Below are 7,918 nucleotides of genomic sequence, written 5' to 3' on the forward strand. Positions count from 1 at the left end.
AACCGTGGAGATTACTAAAACCAACTTAGCGTCTGCAATCCAATGAGATCAGGCACATTTAGCATAATATTTGTCGTAGGAAATTGGCAGAATTGTTTGTTGTTGTTGAAAATATTTGTGATTGAACTTGGTATGCCATTTATAGTTGAACTAAATGGACAATTTAACCAAGCCATTGAAAGTTCAAGGGGAGTCAAGCGGAATTGTGTTTATTTCTCCAGCTCAATTATTTTGTCAAGTGGAAACGGGCCATGTCATGAAATCAGAAACATGAGCAGCAGGGGTGTGATTACAATGCTGTGGACATCAATTGGCTTCTTCTGAATCGAGTGGAGAGAACGTACGCAGAGACCACGAAATATCGGTACTCCGTTATCTAATGAATGCACAGAATGTGCGGTTGAGATTATGGCTTTATTGGGAAGGTATTACTGTCTCTAGCAATGTCGCGTTTTGCAATGCAGCGTTGTCAAATGAGCAAAATCTCAAGAGTAGCACACATGTGCACTGTTTTCGCATTATCCATGGTGGATGTAAGTTCGGTAAGCGTGCGCTGGTACCGAGCTCCGTGTAGAATCAAAGGAGCCGTTGGTGTAATTTAAAAGTTGAGCCTTAAATGAGCATCTGTCGCAATGTGCGTAAGCTTCACTGATGAAAGCAGGAGACGGGATACAGCACTGCAGAGGCAATATGTATGCGGTCAAGGGTGTACTCTCCACTTTGGTCGTAAATTTCACAAGAAATCCCATTGATGGGATTTGGGGTGTTTTGTACTTTGTTTTCAAAGCAGGGAGGATTTCCATCATGGTTCAGTGATGATGTGAAAGTATAAGAACAATGTTTTTGTTTTTATTACGCTTGAACCTATCATTCTGCTTTCCATTTTGCATGCATTAATGGTGAATAAATACGACGAAAGGGTTCAGATTATGACAGTACTGCTGCCACACATACTCTCATAGGATTGCTCACAGCTTTGATAGCATTAATATTCATGAATTGTACCTCATAAACATTTGAAATGCAGCAGAAATATCTGTTGGGTTAATGTCACCTTGAGCATCTGATGTGCAATGCCTCGGTTTCTGTGTGGATATGTAAATCCGCATGAACACGAATACTAGTTCTCACTCGCATACAGTAAACACAAATACCTCTGCATGCATGGAATACAAACTGACCTTTAAGCTTCAAGACAATTGGTCGTGAATGAAATTAAAGAAAGAACATTGTCACTTTCCTTAAACCTATGTGCAGCATATCTTTTCAGTGCGTAACGTATTATCTCTGTGAGCATGTAAATTGCGAATGCCGATCACATCATCTCCTAAGCCCTTTCATTGCATCAAAGGGTGTAATTTATCAAAATGCTTTGATGTTTCCCGTCTACCGTAAGAAGAGTACTGTTGAACATTCTAATGATTAAAACAGTTTGTCACACTTTCAGCGCATTTATTTACACGCATACATACTTCTAGATGTGAAGCTTTCGTGACTGCAAGGATTCATACTCTTAGTTCTTTCGGTAAAGTCACGTAGGTAAAACATGATTTTATTATTTTTTTATTTTTTATTAATTTCATTTTTTACCTACGTGACTTTACCGAAAGAACTAAGAGTACGCATACATACATACGTTTATTTCATTTTTACTTTAGAGTAACATATGGTGTGTTGATTAAGGATGTACAGAAAGGGAAATCAACCAGGTAAACCACTTTTCAACAAAAACATTGCTGTGGTTTTCACACCTGATGACGATTGCTTGTGTTTTATTATTTCCCTTCGACGTGACTTTACCGAAAGAACCAAGAATATGAATACAGGTAAACATGTTTAAAAAAAATTAGTCTGCATCATGATCGCAGTGTGCTGCCGAGCCTCACTGTCATGACAGGATATTTTTTTTCTTTTTTCTACGTGAATCTCAACATGTTGGCTGAACCGATGTTGTATTTTGAGTACGGTACATGCCTACGATGTATTTATAAACTCTTTCTAAAAATAAAGAGATGCTGCCCTGGTGTGCTGGTTAACACACTGGCCTTCCAATTCAGGGCCGTCAGCTCCACTTCGATATCCCTCTACGACAGCTGAAACGGTGTCGCAGGACGAATGGGTACACCAGTCCGTCGATCGTCACGTTGCGTGTGGTCGGGCAAATAAATTCAAACGAACGTTTTATGAAAGCTGTACATGCTGCTCTTTGAAATTAGAAAAATATCCATTATCCTTGTGGTTGTGAATACCCCGGTGTTTTTGTGACAATGAGGCCAGGTGTTGAGCCTTTGACCAAACACCACCCTCAATGCGGCATATCTCATCAGACCTCGGTAGCTAAGCATGGTTGAGCGTGGATAGAGCTTGGATGCATAAAACAGTCGTTGCAAGCTTCTGTGAGGCTGCATTGTCAGCAGGTGGTAGTGTCGCAAAAAATCCACTGTTGTATTGCACTATGTCCCAACATCTACGCTCCCTGTCTTCACCAACCCGCACTGACGATTCTGGTGAAGTATGGTGATAGAGCACCTATTACCTGCATCGGGGAGGCCCTCATATACATGTACATGTGCACATGAGATCAGGTGAAGCCAATTTAATAAATGCTGGTCACATTCAAACTAGTAAACATTGCATTTATTATATTGATTACAATGACCTTGGCAATAAGCAATCGCCAGTTAGGCCAAACATCTTAAAAATAAAGGATTCGCAAGTTTTAATTCCCAGAAAAATTAATTCATGTGCGTGTACTCAGTCCAATATATTCTGAAATGTAACGGTCTTGTGTAATAAACAGAGGAGGTAATATGAACAGATAACAAAAAAGTTATTAACTGCAATTTTCCCCTTTAAATAAATAACTGAGCTAAAGTCTTATGGATTGAATGTTGCTTCCAAAACAAGTTAAAGTTTATTTTTTTAGCCCGGTGAGACTTCAGAAGACCAGGATAGAGTCCAATTTGCTAGAGTGATCTGGGGCAATAGTCTGCAAGTAGGGGGACATTATTGCTATGCATAATTGCAATTGAGTAATTTGTGGTTAATTTTCTTATTTGGATGCTAACACCAGCACACAATGGCCTGCTCTTACGAATACCATAAGGGGATCTTTAGATATTCACTGTGAAGCAGACGGAGCATATTATTACTGCGGTTATTACACCCAAAGTAATAACCAGGGCGGCTGCTGCATTAGAACCATGCACCTCTGCAACAAGCGATGAACAGCGCTAAACCAGTGATGGGCAACCCGGGACCTGCAAGCCTCACACGGCCCGTGGAAGTCCTCGTGGTGGCCTGGTCTCAGTGTCTCTAGGGTGGCACGTGGCATCATGATTTGTGCACAAGCACGATGATTTCAAGCTTCCGCCCCAATGAGGTGAAGGAGGACCACTCACGTGGCCCACTAGTTAGCGTTGGTTGCCTCTGACTGCACTAAACATTCTGGGAATCAACCTCACGTGGCCATTTAACACGTACGATTTTGTGGCTTCAAAATAAAAACAATATCAATTGGCACGTTTTGTTCGCGTGACAACTTGATTTGTTTGGCTGTATTGGGTGGGGGAGGGTGGCCAAATATGAACTACCTCGGCTGGTATGCAGAAGATCGTGGGTTCGATCCCGACCCTGACGCCTGTATATTCAGAGTTTGCATGTTCTCCGTGTGGATTTTTATCCGGGTACTCTGCTTTTCACCTCCACATTTAGAAACATGCGTTTTGGAGTATTTGGCTGCTATAACTGTCCACGTGATGATACGCCTCTTGGTTGAGCTATCATTTGTGGCCAGATCGCTTCTGAAAAAAAGAGCCATTTAGCTCATTGGGCCTTACCTCGTAATTGTTTTTTTAATACTTTAGTACGGCGACATTTATCTTCAAACAACGCAATCTAACAACAAAACAACGATTGTGAATCGACTCGCCATATTCAGTGCATTGTGCTAACCCACCACGCTACCGCTCCAGGCACAACTGCATATATAAAGAAATTCAAAGTGTGCACCAAAATATAATTGCGCGCAATTGAACAAGTGCTAAACACTTCATATAGGTGCTTTCATAAGCAATACAATCAATTACATGTTTGTTTTCCAAAATAAAATGTAATGTATTTAATCTTTGGCGTTTAATGCAACACAAAACAGTCATAACACCATCAAATGATAGTGATAATTGTCATAAAACACCTCGATTCAATTTAACACGTAGGCTTTCGATTCAAGATGGGTAAGTCAACTACATTTTCTAAGAAATGACTGTGTTAAGGATCATGTAATTTTCCATTCTGGGTGACTATATTTTTAGCATACACTTGACAAACAATTTACTCTAACTTAACATGTAGATAATAAATGCATTCTTATTCATAAATTAAGTTAATTAGGTCATTACAAAATAACAGGAAATACCATTTTCTTTAAAGGAGAAACACCCTGGAAATAGGCTGGTAAAGTCTCCCATGTATATAATTATACCCTCAAGGCTTAGCTTGGCTGAATAATGTACCAATACCAAGTTTGAAAGAATTTTGGGGTTTTTCTTATGTGCAATAATTGAAGCCATCAAACTGGCCATATGAAAAGCAAGGTACTTGCTGAAGCCCAAGGATTGAACACAGAAGGTCAGATGTCTGGCTTTTGGTATGCAATGCATATCGGCAGTTCCATGATCATGGACTTACTCGACCAATGCAGACAAATTACAAATGGCAATGACATGTTCTCAAATAAATATTGCAACCATCATGCATTATAGGATCATATATAATAATAATAATAAATAACACAAAAAATAATGGTTATGTTTTGTTCAACATGTTCCGTATCTCAAAATGCAACTCTGTCACTGTCTAATTAATAACGAGCAATTTTTGTGAGACGTAAAATGTTAAGGTGCAGGCCCTGCAATTGCTTGCTCATCCCACTGGCAGCAGAAGGGCCTCCACCAGAGGCAACTGTCGAGAGCCCTCTGGGGGGTATGTGGCCCGACTCTTCCATGCTGAACGCACATCTCGGAAGAAGTGAGAAGAGCAACTATACTTTACACAAACACACACGCAACCTGCTGATCCATGCTGGACGCACATCTCGGAAGAAGTGAGAAGTGAGAAAAGCAACTATACTTTACACAAACACACACGCAACCTGCTGATCCATGCTGGACGCACATCTCGGAAGACGTGAGAAGTGAGAAAAGCAACTATACTTTACACAAACACACACGCAACCTGCTGATCCATGCTGGACGCACATCTCGGAAGAAGTGAGAAGTGAGAAGAGCAACTATACTTTACACAAACACACACGCAACCTGCTGATCCATGCTGGACGCACATCTCGGAAGACGTGAGAAGTGAGAAGAGCAACTATACTTTACACAAACACACACGCAACCTGCTGATCCATGCTGGACGCACATCTCGGAAGAAGTGAGAAGAGCAACTATACTTTACACAAACACACACGCAACCTGCTGATCCATGCTGGACGCACATCTCGGAAGACGTGAGAAGAGCAACTATACTTTACACAAACACACACGCAACCTGCTGATCCATGCTGGACGCACATCTCGGAAGACGTGAGAAGTGAGAAGAGCAACTATACTTTACACAAACACACACGCAACCTGCTGATCCATGCTGGACGCACATCTCGGAAGACGTGAGAAGTGAGAAAAGCAACTATACTTTACACAAACACACACGCAACCTGCTGATCCATGCTGGACGCACATCTCGGAAGAAGTGAGAAGTGAGAAGAGCAACTATACTTTACACAAACACACACGCAACCTGCTGATCCATGCTGGACGCACATCTCGGAAGAAGTGAGAAGTGAGAAGAGCAACTATACTTTACACAAACACACACGCAACCTGCTGATCCATGCTGGACGCACATCTCGGAAGAAGTGAGAAGTGAGAAGAGCAACTATACTTTACACAAACACACACGCAACCTGCTGATCGACTGCGGAATCATAATTTTAACTGCTGGTCGGACAGAGGTGGGAGATTTAAAAAGAAAAAACGTGCACATTGTAGCAACTGCCGGTCTGGGAGATTAAATCGAGAGCTAGCGATCTCTGGATTGCAAGTCCAATGTGCTGACCATTACGGCGCAGCAGCATCCACATGTGTAGTACAAAGGTATGTTTCAAATATATATGTTAAACATGTATTCTAAATAATGGAGTGTGTCAACAAAACAAATTCCATCCCCTGTGGCAATAAAAAGTCGAGGTGCAATGCAACCATTAATGTTTTAACAATAATAACTTAAATATACAACTGACTGAAATCACCAGAACAGGAGCAGAATTTAACTACTGAATTGAACTGTTCTAAAGTCATATGTATCACCAGCGACTGTGCGACATCTGCTATCTTCAAACAGTCCCAAAGCAGCAACAGATGTGCATGAGAAAAGCTGTCTAACATGTGAGCCTATAATATTTTTCAACAACATGGCTTAATGCAATAATGTCAACGTGAACAGCATTGCTTAAGTGTCGACATCATATTACATTTCGATGCAACATTTGTTTCAATTTTACATGCAATGCAGATCGAATTGTCTAATGTTAAACACACACACACAAATTCCCGACAACGACCTAAACTGATCTGGTGTCCCACTGCATGCATAGCAGAAACTACAGCCACTCTATGAAAAGTGACAAAATACCTGGGAGTGTCGATTAGAATAAATAAAGACAGTGAACAGCCTTCGGCTGACACAGATGGGAATCTTGGAAGGATGTCTGTGGGAGAATAAATGTTTAAACACTGGAAAGTTGTAATCGCACCTCCGATTAGCACGATTCGCTACGTATGGTGCGAAAGAAGTTCAACCGACATACGTGCACACAATAGACACGTGTCATTTAGGATGGCGACACGGGTTGTAACAGGGTGCAACAAAGTGAAAAATTTAACCTAGAGTTATACCCACTGCGCCGCATTTCTTGCAGCGCGAAGCTATGCAGATACGACGGTGCTTTCACGTGTTTTAGCCAAGTGAAAACCACATCATGGCTGAAATGCAGACGTGGTCTCAAAAAGAACGAAGCAAGTTACATCTTCAATTTTATGCTGGGCTTAGAGAAATAGTAATGGCAGGTCTGCTGACGTGCTGCCAATTCAGAACGACTGGAGAAATAACGTATTTCCCTTCATGTCCAAAGACATCGTTGCAAGTGGTTGCCTTTATAATATCAGACCCCAACTCCTGCACTCCCTCCCTGTCTCCTGTCCCCCTCCCCCGCCCGCCCCAGTAAAATTGTTGTATGTTGTAAGAGGAGCACAGAATTCCTGGAGGAATCACAGTGTCAGCCATCCTCTGCCCAAGCTGCTCATATCTCTACGGAGAGTAGCATGGGGGATATCGTGATGCTTGGACAGGAATGGCTTAAGTGTATTTGCCTGACCTGTAATAGCAGTGCGCAGCAACATGCCTGTGACGCCTGCGGCAGTGCTCACATTTAAGCTCAGCATGTGATCCGTCAAAGTGTAAAAGTGTGTTATGCTGCGCTTTTGCTGCACTGTTTTGTTTCCACGCACGCATACACATTTTTGGGACCTCAAAACTATGTGCACGAGATATATTTAAGTGCATTTTATCGGTGCTGAACTACTTATTCTGTTTTAATATATATCGGGTTATTTTGTTGTATAAGACTCTCATGCAGATGGAGTGTCAAGCCAATAAGGTTAGCAAGCCTGAGGGCACAAAGGCAGCCTGCACTGAGCCTACATCTCCGTGTGTTTGCCAAGGGCTGTCACGCGGCCCTGACGTGTGATGTCTTGATTTGATCAAGGATACTGATGGGGTTTTCTCACATAGACTGGAAATTTTTAATATAAGCCACATAACAAGCCCTCGCTATTTGCATGAGGAGTACAGTTTA

General features: G+C 41.7%; 1 protein-coding gene across 1 annotated transcript in view; it reads right to left on the reverse strand.

Annotated features, from left to right (window-relative positions):
- The window catches only part of LOC144931506 (dedicator of cytokinesis protein 1-like), a 211,717-nt gene that overhangs the window by 100,594 nt on the left and 103,205 nt on the right, over positions 1–7,918 (reverse strand). The window lies entirely within an intron of this gene.

Source organism: Lampetra fluviatilis, chromosome 4 (assembly GCF_964198595.1).
Source record: "Lampetra fluviatilis chromosome 4, kcLamFluv1.1, whole genome shotgun sequence".
Taxonomy (NCBI): domain Eukaryota; kingdom Metazoa; phylum Chordata; class Hyperoartia; order Petromyzontiformes; family Petromyzontidae; genus Lampetra; species Lampetra fluviatilis.